The following is a 13843-nucleotide window of genomic DNA, read 5'->3' on the forward strand; positions in this document are numbered from 1 at the left end:
GAACATCCGTGTTCTAAAACCAATTATGGTTCGACGTGCACTGCACTTTTCCGTAATCGACCCTCTGTGAGGCAGCCTTTTTCACTGCGTGTGAGGGACTTTAGCGTGACAATGGATGTCCCACACTTCGAACATCGCATAATGTCTCCAGCTAAGCTATTACCGCCCTGGGATTGGCAAGTGATAGAATTTGATGTATTTTTCGAGACATCACAAAGCACGCTCCTGAGCTCGAAATCGCTATGCATTTCTGGGAACTTCAACCGAAGTACTCCTGCTCTGAATTCTAAACAGAGGGGTCAAAGTCCCACGCAGGCACATCTTACGCTGCTGTTGGTCCCTCTTTTTCTGAATGTGACCTTCTGAACCCCTTACCAAGTACCTCCTCTGCAGAAGCCTATGGAGTACTGTCTGCGGTAAAACATATAACGAAATTAAAACTTGACAGAGCGATAATATTCACACTCGGTAAGTCTCGTAAAAACGTGAATGTCTACAAAAGCATGCAAATCCTGCTTGTAGTAGTAAGTGATTTTAGAATGAGAAAAGAGATAGGTGCCAGTACTGTAACTGTCTCTCGCTTAGGAGGTCACCTCAACAGTACTGCACGGGGAAAGGGTAATGGGAATAAAAGAGTGTCGAGGAATAAAGACGGAAGAAGACGAGCGTAAGTCCGTGAAGGAGACAAAAAAAAAAGCGTGAAACGGGGCCTATGGCCGCGTGTATAGGTTTGAGGCCTCAAAGAACTCTGAGAGCCGGGAAGGCTCTTTTGAGTAAGCCCGCAAAACCCCTCGGGAACAGGAAGTCCTCTGGACGGGCTGTGGGGAGACCAAGGCGTCGAGAGGAGGCGATTAGGTCTTCACGAGCGCAGTTATATGCCGCGCAATCGAGAAGGATGTGACTGAGCTTCGTTCACGCCAGCACTGCAGTTCTGGCAAACAGGGCTAATTGCGCCTGAGTGGCGGGAGATCCGCTCTGCTGTGTTAAAGCAACCGACGCGGAGGCAGAGCGAAAGGGCCCTATCGGCGCGTGAAAGTCCGAGTTTAGGTAGCGGCCGGGGTGGATCGCCGGGGGCGACGCGGCTAGTCCGGGTGTTTGACACTAACTGCGTTTGATACCAGCTGGCGTGCAGTGTCAAACAGCGAGACGAAATTGGAAAGAGGCGTGACACGAGAGTGAGCCTCTTTGGCGAGGTGATCGGCTTGTCCGTTACCTTCGATTCCGACATGTGAGGGAACCCATTGGAAAAGGAGATCACAGCTCATTTCTTGCGCGTAATTGAACTTTAAGGAAAGTCGTTGCGCGATGAGGGGGTCTCTCTCCGCTTTGGCGAGCGTGAGTAGCGCCGCGCGGGAGTCCGTGAGTACAGCGACTGACGGGGGGAGGCGCTCGATGAGCAGATCTGCAGCCAGATTAAGGGCGGCGAGTTCGGCAAGCGTTGGGGAACAGCCGCGGCAGAGGAGGCACGCCCTGTGCAGCGAAAGTTCAGGAATCACACATGCCGCAGATGAGGAGCCGTCATTAAGAACGGAGCCCTCTGTGAAAACTAGGACGCGGCCCGACAGTCGCTCATCAAAGGTGGCTGCGATCTGCTGAAGAATCGCGCAAGTGGGCGTGCTCCGCTTGCTTTTCACCCCGGGTAGTGTCGTGCGGATGTCAAGCGGGCGGCAACGATAGGGGAGGGGCGGGAGCCAGCCACAGGCGGGGGGAATTTTCACAAGCGAGTGAAAGTCGAGCGCTCGCCGTCCCATGCCAGAGTGGGGGAGAAAATGAAAGCGCGTGACTGGCTTTTGCCCCTGCGCCGTGCGTTGGAGGCGCTCGACATGGTTTAGGGCGCTCCTTTCCGCTCTAAGTGAGAGGGGGAAGTCTTTGGCTTCAGCCAGAGTGGGACCTATTGGCCAAGTGCGCGGGAGCCCATAAATCTGCCGGATGACGGTTCTGTGCTGCAGGTCGAGTGGCCGCCACAGAGCAGGTTTGAGAGACGCCGAGGGGAGAGCGTACAGGATTCTCGAGGACGCGCCCGCATTGTACACTCTGAGAGCAAGTTGCGCAGAGCAGCCGCGGCCTCGAGCTAGGAGTGAGCGCGCGGCACTGGCAACTTTGGTGGCGCTCTTGCGAAGAGCGGTCACAGCCGGCCTGAAGCTAAGACGGTGGTGTCTATAAGGACGCCAAGGTACCGAACTCTGCGAGCCCACGGGAGAGAAACGCCGCGTAGACTGAGACTAGGAACCTCGAAGCGTGCTTTAAGACGAGGGTGTACGAGCAGGGCTTCGGTTTTGGTAGGCGAAAGATTGAGGCCTATGCCGGAAAGGAGGCCTTCGAAAGCATTGAGGGCGCATTGAATGCTTTCACGAACCTGCCGGCCGCGGGAAGTGGGTCCGGTGGCGAAAAGGGCAATGTCGTCAGCGTAAACTGCGATGCGGACTTCATGAGGAAGAGCGCGCGGATCGAAATGCTTGATGCGAGCGAGCGCCAAATTAAACAAAAAATGGCTGAGTACGCTGCCTTGGGGGACACCGGTGGTGACGGGACGTGGCGCACTTAATGTGCTGCCTATTCGTACACGGAAACTGCGGCCATTTAAAAAAGCGGCAACATAGGAGTGGAGGTGGCCAGTGACACTCATTGCGCGAACGGCATCTGCAATTGAAACGTGCGGCAAAGAGTCAAAAGCGTTCTGCACGTCCAATAAAACAAGATACCCTGCTTCTCCGCGGTGCTTGGCGTCCTCGAGGGTGGCGATGACGTCGGCGAGGCAGTCGGCTGTCGATCGTCGTCGTCGAAAGCCACTAAGTTCAGGAGGCAGGACGTCCAATGCGGCACAAATCCATTCGAGGCGACGGAGGGCCATGGCCTTGAAAACTTTTCCAGCGGCGGATGTAAGTGAAACGGGCCGGTAGGAAGACAGTTCGCGTGAGGGTTTGCCTCTTTTGAGAAGGGGGACACGACGGCTTCCTTCCATGAGGGTGGCAAGGCTCCGGCACGCCAAACTTTGTTGTATTCTTCAAGAAGTTGTGGGAGCTGCGAGCGGTCGAGGTTGCGTAACATTTGGTAAGTTACGCCGTCTCTTCTCGGTGCAATCCTGCTTTTGCTGAACTTTACTCAATCTTGTGCAACACGTATTTATCTCGTAGACATCCAGTGATATGCTGGGTTCCTGGCCAGTTCCTGCGAATTCTCAAACATCGCCTAATGCCTCCAGCTAAGCCATTACCGCCATGGGAGTGGCAGGTGATTTAATGTGATACATCGTTTTGTAAGAGCACAAAATGCGCACCAGAGCTCGAAGTTCGAATGCATTTCCATGAACTCCAATCGAAGTACCCTTGTTATGAATTATACACCGATGCATCAAAATGGCATGTTGGCGTCTGGTGCGGCTGTTCGTCCCTTTTTCGCTGATACAGCTGTATTGAACCCCTATAGAAGTATCTTTGCTGCAGAAGCCTATGCAGTACTGTCTGTGGTTAAACAGATGACGAAACTAAGACTAGAGAAAGCAATAATATTCACGGGCTCGTTAAGTGTCGTAAAACCACTGATGTCCTTAAGAAAACAGAAAACTCCTGTTTTTTTATTCAGCTTTACTGATACTTGTGCAATATTTATTCATCTCGTAGACATGTGATAATATGCTGGGTTCCTGGCCATAGGTTGCAAATCATATTGACCGCAAAAAAGACGGGGACAGAGGAAGAAAACACAAAAACAGCACGGGCGGTAACTTTCAACTGTTTTATTCATAGCAGCCAGTGGGCATATATAGGCAAAAAGAACATGCGCAGATCGCAGCAAACAAGAATGCACATCAGCTTATCGTGGCAGCCAATTATCAAAAAAATATATTTCCGTTTGAAACAACCTAATGGAGGTATCGCTAACACAATCTAGGCCTTTCTTTTTTATGTGGTAAGCCTCCATCAGTTCACGTGCAGTCTGGTCATGGCTTCTGCCCAGAATCTTTATCTCCTCAAAAAGAGGTGCACAGCGACAGGCATTGCAGTGCGCAGGTAAGTGCGCCAATTCATCTTTCGTTAACTTTTGTTCATGCGCCCTGGCTCGATCATTTAGGCACCGTCTAGTCTGCCCTATGTAGGACTTGCCACACGCCAGGGGGATTTCATACACAACTCCTACATTGCATTTGGCATACGGCTTGGTGTGGTTCTTACCACAACCTTGCCTTCCTTTAGGATCACGGGAGGTGCGCGGGCAGAGCCGCGCCAGCTTAAAAGGGGCTGAAAAGACAAGGGGGACTCCAAACCTGCCTGCCACATTCCTTAGGTTGTGAGCGACCCTGTGAATATACGGCACTACTTCAGGTCTTATGGCCATAGAAGTCGTCCTCACCCTTGCTTTGCCCCTAGATCCTTTTACCTTCTGCAGGAGGGTTTCCACCAGTGGCGTTACCATCGAGTCAGGGGACGGGAAATCTGATTGTCAAAGGCAAGCTGCATCTTGTGCACACACGATTTGCGGAGAGCCGATTCTAAGCAGAGCATCGCTACTCCTCGCTTAACAATCTTTGACTGGGAGGAATCATATGGCACCAAGCCCTTTTGTGCCCGAGGGAAGTACTGCCAGCACGCGTGACCTTTAGCAAAGGAAATGCGTAGGTCTAAAAAGCGCAGGGAATTCGACTTGCCACACGCAGATTTCCCGGCGTCTGCACATTGGCTGCCATTATAGGCATAGTAGGCGGCGGCCACACATCGCAGTCTTTGATTGGTGCATGCCAGCGAAGCGTCGCCACGCGTCGGCGCACTTGTAGCATCGGTAATCGACAAAATCTCTGCGCATCGACACGCTTCGCCCTGTTCCCAACCGACGCTCTTGACGCATTGGCGCGTGCCGAAGCTTGCCGACGCATGCGAGTGGTTGGGGCTTTACAGAGGGGGTAGGGGCGGGCGATTGCTTCCGGCAGCCGAAGGAAGCGGTCTGTGATCCCCGGTCGCACGTTGACGGACATCCACCAGATCCAAGCAAGGTGTGAGCGCCTGAGAGCCAGCGACATTTTGTTACTGTTCCGAACGAGTCGGCGCTTCGCCTTCTGCCACTTGCTCTCGATGCGTTGCGTCTTGGCTCGTGTTACAGGGTTCACAAAGTTGACGCTGTGATTGACGGTGTGCCAGCTTAGGTTCAATGGTGCCCCATTGGCGCCGCAGACATCATAGCATACCCACTGTAACCCCTGTAGACTCCCAAGTGTATTCCTCGTCCCAGTAATCGACAATTTGAAGTCCCGGTTTCATGAATTCTGGCAAACATGAACCTGCGAACCTCACATCTTGAGGAGTGTAATACACCTGGCCCACCAGCTCCGGCCGCTGGGTCCAGACATCGGAAAATCTTCTTTTGTCTTCGGGAGTTTCCTTGATTCGAAGGGAATATTATGTTAGAATCTCTTTCAGAGATTGGATTTCTCTTCGATGGAACCCTTGCTGGATAGGATTGATGAAAGTTCGGTAAAGGCGTTGACAACACACGCCCAAAGTCATCATCTTGGGCCCTTGAAGATCTGCAAAAATCCAGAGGGTCTGACTCCAATCTAACCAAGGTGTCTGCAGATAGGTCTTGAGTCCAAGAGACGACTGCAGGTGATCTATGACATTTTGTCCCGCCTCTTTCCCGGAAGAAGGGAAGCTGGGACCAGTTTGCGATGTGATCTTGCAAGGTAATTCAAGACGCTAGAGTCATTCACAAACGTTAAGAATCCTTCATTGTGCATCAAGTGGTCAATGAGTTTCTAAGTACTATCTGTGATCACTACCATTGGCTTTTGTTTGGAAGCCATGTTATAGTGATAAGTGGCTTGGCAGATTCCGGCACTAATAAGACCTTTGAGTAGTCCGTTGAGATAGTGCTCCACTGAAATCTTGCCACGAAAGGTCAATGGAAACAGCTTTTGATCCCTTTCTCCTTGATGACCTTCAACAGTGAAGATGCCAAAAACCATTCCTTGTGCTACTCCCACATGGTAAGATTTTTCAAAGGGTGTCAGTTGTTCCCAATCCCCATAGGGGACCGGAGGAGGCCTTCTCTCATAGATGGCTGCTTCTTCGCAGGTTAGGATGATCTCGCGCAGCACAGGTGACGTCTGTTGAGGATGAAATTCCTCGGGACAAGATAGGCTGAGATCGTCCACTTCTCGGAAACAAGAAACACAGGCCGTGTGAAAGTGGTAGTGCAGATGACCTGTTTCATTGTGAAATTCTTTCTCTAGAACAGTCATCTGTCCATAAAGGAGGGTTGGTTGGTACATGAAGTCCCAATTGTTTGATTTACAATGAGTCATCTCATCTCTTGTCACGGAGAGGTATCTAAGTCCGTTCGGGTTGACACTTGCAAAACCACCGGAGCTTTGTCGGGGATAGTTGTATCTGTGTACTGCCGTCCCTGTTCGGCTGGACTTGAGGGATTCTTTGGGCCATACAAGACCAGTGATCTATTCAAGATTGTTCATGATCGATGCTGCCAACACACTCAGCCTCAACAAACCTGCATACCCACTCTTGGCGCAACGCCAACAGTGGGTATGCATTGAGATGCAGCCCATTCGTCGCTGTAGACTGTGGTGCATGGGAGGATATTTTTGGCGATTAGGGGGCCGAGACTAGCCGCGTCTCTCTTGTCAACTTCGAACAGCCTCAGCTCCTTTGTCCGCACGCATAGCATGCATAAATCCAAGGGCGCCATAGGAGTGCTATCACCAGCATGGAGGTGACCTCGGTTCGATTTTCGTTTGCCCCTCATTAGGCACTCGTCGATCTGAACACCGTGGCCTACACCTCCCAGGCGGTTCTAGAAGCTCAGCCAGCGCCACCTCCCTAACATAATTTCTGCAGTCGGTGCGGGTGCTATTGCTCATTTTAAATACATTCGGAACCAGCTTTTTGGTGATCCTGAAGGAGAACCCATTAGCCAAGGCGCACGTCAACCAGATTTTTCTCTTCGGTAATGTTTCACTTTGGGACGTCTTAGTACATCAGTGCAAGTATAAAATGAGCGCCTGCCCTTGCTGCCCCTGCAGTGCATCGGAACCCCGGAGCTGTGAAACCTGCTTCGTGCAGCGGTTGCATTTGAAACTCGGTCTGGTACCTTTTCTACACAGGCGATTTTATGTGACTTCTCCCTCGCATCCCGGCTCGCAGGGATTGAACCCTACATTTTTGCAAACGCCCCAGTAGTCGGACATCGGTACACGGCCTTGACGGATTTCAGTCCTCTGACGTCGAATTGTGCGAGTCGGCAGCAGTCCGACTCCACGCAGAAAGGCCTCTTCCGCGGCAGGGTTTGAAAACCTAGTTTGAGAATAAAGCTAACGTAGCTCTGTACTGTGACAGGCAGATCTTGCCTGTTGCCAGCAAGGCCGCTGTCGGCCGGTGGTCGGCGAATTCCAAACGTCGTGCGGCGAGTTGCCGTGTCGCTAACGGGGATGCATTAAGTAAAGGAAATGATAAAAAAAGCCACGGAAACTTCTTTTCGTGAATGATGACGATGATGTCTGCGGCCTCATCCTTTTGAAAGGGGAGATCGACGGGCAATCCCGGATCGGGCCAGAGAAAAGAAAAAAAGAAGGAAATATATCTTCTAATGCGCCTCTGCCGGCACATCTGATGTCGCCTTTCCACCTTTTTCATAACGCGGCCGCCGCAGCGCCTGCTCACGCCAATATTGCTCCAGCCACCTCTTGTCGCCTCCACTGCTCCTCTGCGGGGAGGCTCCGCGCCGCCGTGGAAGCCAAGCGCCCCCGCAAGCGCATCATCGCAATCGTCCGTTGCGGCGGTGCCCCGGGTACAGGGTGCAACGGATGCAAGCCCGAACACTCAACTTCGACGTCCGTGATAGTTACCATCTCACGTACTGGCATCGAAGGGAAACCGTGTCGAGATCGGTCGTGAACATGGCCTGCAACACGCGTGTTCTGACCTCCCCACCGCGAGCCTCGCACAGCAACCCCATGACTCTAGAGTTGTAGATGGCCTCCCTGACGACCTCTGCCTTGCCAGCTCTGTATACCGCGAGGGCAGTCTTCGTTCGAGATGCTTCTCCGTGTTTTGGTCTCGGCCCTCTGCTCCCGCACCCTCTGCGTTGTGCCGCGCCGAAAGGATTCAGTGCGTCGGACAGCCTCCTCCCTCTATCGCGCGCCCAGCAACCGAATTCGGGCAACCCATTTCGTTCCCACTGAATGGAGGTGCACGTATTTGCATGCCTCCCGAGCCAATCGCCACTGTGACATGCCACTGAAGCGCCTCTCGTATGCCAGCTTGGCGACCGCCTCCCTCGCCTCGAAGGATGACCACCCGAGATCTCCCTGCGCCGTCTCATTTGCTGTGAAGCCGTGCACTGCCAGTGCCGTACGGCCAGCTTCCCTTTGGCGGAGCTCGAGAGCCTGCCGGGTCGCGGATGAGAGCCGCACAACTGCGTTTCCAAAAGTGAGGGCCTGCACTGTTACACTTTTCCAAAGCTCCCTGGTGACCTCATGTCGGCTGAAGGCCCGCCCACAAAGCCCTCGGCCCCAGGAAAGCACTACGCGCCGAGGCCTTTGCGCGCAACTCCACCTCGTATTCGCGTACGTAGTTATCCGCTGTTATGGTATCCCACCGCTGCCACCAGTGTTACGACACCCAACCGGTGCCACCAGTGTTACGAACTTGTACCGCTGCACCACGATTACGGCTTTGTGGTCCCGTAGCGCTCGTCACCCGTTTCGTGACAGAGCGTTGGTAGCGATGACTCCGAGCCTGGCGTCGATGAGAATAACAAAAGGGACTTTATACATTATATACAGGTTATCATACAGGGCATGAACGGGTCGGCACTGGGGCCGAGTGCTCACAACAAACGCGACTGTTCTCGCACGACGACGTCCGGCGAAAACGCGTGACACATCTCACCCCAGTCGGGAGCGACACTCTCTACCGGTGGGGTCGGCGGATCCTGTTTTCGAGCGGCGTGTCGCTGCTTTTATAATCCCCGAGGCCCATTGTCACTCAAACGGCCCAATACAGTCAGCACACGACGGTCGTCCGAGGGGTCCAACCAGCGACCGCGCTGGCCACCCGGTTCAAAGTTCGCGCGCGCGGTGACCTCCAGGCAAGGGAGGTGCGGCGCCGGGCCGTCTGGCACACGCGGACACGTCTAAACACGCTGCTCGCCGAGGCTTCTCCCGCACGACGGCGCAGCATTTTGTCTTGTGAAGGGAGAATTATGGCGCTCGCAGGATAGATTCCGCATCTTGCAGATTCGGAATCCGGGCTTGTGGTAATGGCACAACAGCATCCCCGCCCTCAGATAAGGCGCCGGGAAGACGAGCTGCCTCCACGTGGCTCGGATGCCAGGCGCGCACGTTCGTCAGGCTCGTCCAAGTTCACGTCCAGTGTCGGGACGCCAGGTAACATCACGTGCCCAGGTCCGACTCGCCAGGACAGGAGCTCTGCTCACCACGTCGTCGCCAAGGCACCTTGATCAGCTCCGCTCGGGTCGTTCCTAAGACCTTGCTTCTCGCCACTGGTCCCGCTTGGTCGTTCTGCAGCTTGCAAAACCGACCGGCAAAAGGCAACACCCAACACGAACAAGTGCCCTCTGTCTCCCGTCAAACACCAGACAAGGCCATAATTCAAATCAACCTAACTAAATTGTTTTCCCCTTTTTTCTCCCGCTGCAACAAGAGGCAGGTGTACGATCTAGCACACAAGGCTTAAACAATCAGTTTTCAAATCAACACAACAAAATAGAAACAATTATTAATCAGCAATAATAATTACAAATAGAATGGTCCCCTTGAAATCGCTTGGACCGAAAACATACTTCTGAGGAAGCAAATGAGGTCATTCATTTTTCCCGGCGATATTTTCGCGGAATCCGAAGCTGCTTATATTTGCGACCCTGCTTATCCGTGTAGCGGCGGTACAATAAGCCAGATTCCTTGCCAAATGAAACCCCCTTTTCTTTCACTCCCCGTTTGACGCTCTTCCTCAGATCGGCTAGTGAACAATCTTCCTGTTGTTCGCGAATCCGAGTTTCCCTTTCAACTGCAGCCTGCTCCTGCCAGCTGGCGGAAACCGGAGCGAGTGTGGAGCCCGCGTCGCCTGATTGCGGCGTCGAGTCTATATCGCGGCTAGCACTGCACGCGTCACTCCCACTCACTTCCAGGACCCGCTCGTCTAGGCCAGCCTCCGAGCTCTGCCTCTCCCGTGACTGCTCGCCACTCAAGTTACCGTGATCGGTCCGTGTGCCGCACCGCCTTTCGCTCACCGACGCTAAGTCAAGTTCCCTCGACAGCGGGCGCGCTTTGGATCGCGTGGGGGCCATGTACGCCACGTCGGCAAAGAATGATTTGCCCTGATCCCTCAGCAGCTGTTCCGAGCTATTTGAGAAGAGGTAGGAAAATTGCTCCGGGAGGGCGGCTGACACAGCGGCTTCGGTGTTAAGTTTCCCAAATTCTCCTTCAATGCTAACCGTTGCGATCGGTAAACAGACACTCTCCTTCTCGGCCACTTGCCGTATCCTAACGCACTCTCCCGTAAAATCCCTCGAGGAGACGAAAGACGGGTGAACAACGTCCATAGTTGCTGCAGAGTCCCGCAGTGCTCGGCACTTCTTGCCGTTTACCTTAATTTCCTGCACATAGGGCTCCAATAGACGTATGTTTTTGTGAGTTTCCTGTACCGTTGCAAAAGCAATTCTCTCTGGGCAGCTTGCAGCGATGTGCCCTTGCTTTTTGCAATTGTAGCAGGTTAACGGTCTCCGTTTTTCAAAAGAACGCGTCATTTCGTTTCGCTGTTTCGGACCATCGTCATCATTCTGAGATGCATTCTGTCCATCCCTTACAGTTTCTTTGGGAAGGGACTCGTCGTCCCGAAACTCGCGACGCGTGATTTCCTTCCGTTCGTCGGGCTTCCCGTAAAACCCATCTCTTCTATCTGCTTTTTCTATGCGCACTGCCTTGCTGTGCAAGCTGCGGCGTGTGTAATACTCTTCCGCTAACTCTGCTGCCTTGTTTAGCTTAACCTCCTTTAGCCTATCTTGCAGCCAGAGCCGGACATCCTCATCAATGCAACGGTAGAACTGCTCCAACGCGATGCATTCGACAATTTTGTCGCGGTCGTCGTAAACCTCTTCGCCCTTCAGCCATTCCACCAAGTCGGCTTTTAGACGAAACGCGAAGTCAACATTCGACTCCTTACCCTTTTTTGCATACCGGAACCTCTGCCGGAAAGCTTCGGGCGACAATTTGTACTTCCGCAGTAGCGCTTCCTTCACATCACTGTAGCTCTCAAACGCCTCTTTCGATAAGCAAGTTATTACGTCTGATGCCTCCCCAGGAAGCAACGCTAACAGATTCTGTGCCCAAAGGGATCGCTCAATGCTATTCCGTTCACACACGTGCTCAAATTTCACGAGGTATTTGGCCATATCCTCTCCGACGACAAAGGGCGGAAGTTGATCGCGTATTCTGGGAACATTAGAAGTGAGACTAGGCGCCGGCGAGTTATTTCGGTTCTCCAACTCTTTCATTTTAAGCTCGTGCTCACGAATCTCTCTCCTTTCCACCCTTTCCTCCTCGCGACGTTGCTGTTCTCTCCTTTCCTCCTCTTCGCGACGTTCCTGTTCTCTCCTTTCCTCCCTTTCCCGTCGTTCATTGATATCCGCCCAGGCCTCAGCGGCCTCCTCAGCCGTTACGTCCCCAGTCCTCATGACCTCAAGGATCGCATTCTTTCTTTTGGTTGAGCCCAACTCAATGCCCAACTCCTCACAAATTTCGAGAAGTTCCTTCACCTTGTACTTCTCCATCGTTCACACTGTCCTCCTGCTGTTTACCCTTTTTGAATATACCTGCCGTACGCTACTATAACACTACTAGTAAGACATATGCAAGTATATCACACACTGCCCTGTTTACCCCCTCAGCATCCCCTGGTTTTCAAAACACTCTTACTAGGCTTGAAACACACAAGGTTATCACAATGCAACACCAAATCCTTCCCTAAGCTACTATAACCTGTGTCAGAGAAAGTCTGGTGTTTGAGGTAAACTTCAGGCACTCACCGCGCCGAGGTAGCTGATGCCGGTCAATCCCGTAGCTGCCATCCAGTGTTATGGTATCCCACCGCTGCCACCAGTGTTACGACACCCAACCGGTGCCACCAGTGTTACGAACTTGTACCGCTGCACCACGATTACGGCTTTGTGGTCCCGTAGCGCTCGTCACCCGTTTCGTGACAGAGCGTTGGTAGCGATGACTCCGAGCCTGGCGTCGATGAGAATAACAAAAGGGACTTTATACATTATATACAGGTTATCATACAGGGCATGAACGGGTCGGCACTGGGGCCGAGTGCTCACAACAAACGCGACTGTTCTCGCACGACGACGTCCGGCGAAAACGCGTGACACATCTCACCCCAGTCGGGAGCGACACTCTCTCCCGGTGGGGTCGGCGGATCCTGTTTTCGAGCGGCGTGTCGCTGCTTTTATAATCCCCGAGGCCCATTGTCACTCAAACGGCCCAATACAAAGTCAGCACACGACGGTCGTCCGAGGGGTCCAACCAGCGACCGCGCTGGCCACCCGGTTCAAAGTTCGCGCGCGCGGTGACCTCCAGGCAAGGGAGGTGCGGCGCCGGGCCGTCTGGCACACGCGGACACGTCTAAACACGCTGCTCGCCGAGGCTTCTCCCGCACGACGGCGCAGCATCTTGTCTTGTGAAGGGAGAATTATGGCGCTCGCAGGATAGATTCCGCATCTTGCAGATTCGGAATCCGGGCTTGTGGTAATGGCACAACACCGCTGCCGCCACTGTCACTCCGAGGCACCTGTAGCTTTCCACCAACATGAGCGGCTTGCTCTGCAGCGGCAGATGCGAGTCATGCTCCTCTACCCAGGGCATGGCCGCCGACTTTTTGGCACTGCAGCTGAGCCGTAGCTCAGTGCCCTCCTCCGTACAAATGTCTAGCAGAGCCTGCAGATCATCATTGTTGCCGTCTAGTAGGACAATATCATCCTCGTAGAAAAGTGTAGGCAGCCATCGCACTCACGGCATGCCCAGCTTTGAGTAGCTAAGGTCGAAGCCCAGCCGAGATTCTGACAGGCGTCTCTCCATCCCCGACACATGCAGCAGGAAGAGGAGTGGCTACATTAGACAGCCATGTCTCAGCCCTTTGGTGATCGTGGTTAGCCCTACTGGACAACTGCTCGGGTGTTCATATAGAGGCCCTGTAGCAGGCAGAGCAGTTCCTCTGATATATTGAGCACCCACAACAGCTGCCACACCCTGACTTGCTCTATGCTGTCGTATGCCTGTGAGATGTACATGAAGGCGAACAGAAGAGGGCGGTCTTCCTTTACCACAATTTCAAGTGCCTGAGTGATAACAAATAGGTTATCCTCCTGGCAGCGGCTGAACCCATTCTGCAGCTCCCCCTGCACCAGCTCCTAAGCCCATCCCTGGAGTCTAGCTCTGATCACGTGGCCAAACAGCCTGTAGAGTGCCGAAGTTACGGTGATAAACCTGTAACTGTCCAGCAGTGTCCTGTCAGACCTCCGTTTCCAGGTCAGTTTAGCACACATCCATTTCCAGCTCTATGACACTGTTCCAGATGTCAGTACGTCATTCACCACCTCCAGCAAGAACTTCCGCGTCAGCTTCCCACCCCGCTTGAGCAGTATGGGGGAATAACATCTGGGCCTACCGCGGACCACCCCACCAGGCACGCTATAGCCCAATACAGCTCGCCCTGTGGTATGTGTTCACAAGGGGGTGGTTGAGAGGGAAGAGGCCCTGCATGTTTCTCATTGCCAGGTTCATCGTGTCCATGCATAGACTGCAGCTTAGCTGCCA

The 13843-nt window shown here is 53.3% G+C and overlaps 1 protein-coding gene and 1 long non-coding RNA gene across 2 annotated transcripts in view; one reads left to right on the forward strand and one right to left on the reverse strand.

Annotated features, from left to right (window-relative positions):
• LOC135909809 (uncharacterized) overlaps positions 1 to 13843 on the forward strand; it is an 87302-nt gene that overhangs the window by 23886 nt on the left and 49573 nt on the right. The window lies entirely within an intron of this gene.
• LOC135909808 (uncharacterized) overlaps positions 1 to 13843 on the reverse strand; it is a 60670-nt gene that overhangs the window by 426 nt on the left and 46401 nt on the right. The gene's annotated exons all lie outside the window — the stretch shown is intronic.

The sequence above is a fragment of the Dermacentor albipictus genome, chromosome 1 (assembly GCF_038994185.2).
Source record: "Dermacentor albipictus isolate Rhodes 1998 colony chromosome 1, USDA_Dalb.pri_finalv2, whole genome shotgun sequence".
In the NCBI taxonomy this organism is placed as follows: domain Eukaryota; kingdom Metazoa; phylum Arthropoda; class Arachnida; order Ixodida; family Ixodidae; genus Dermacentor; species Dermacentor albipictus.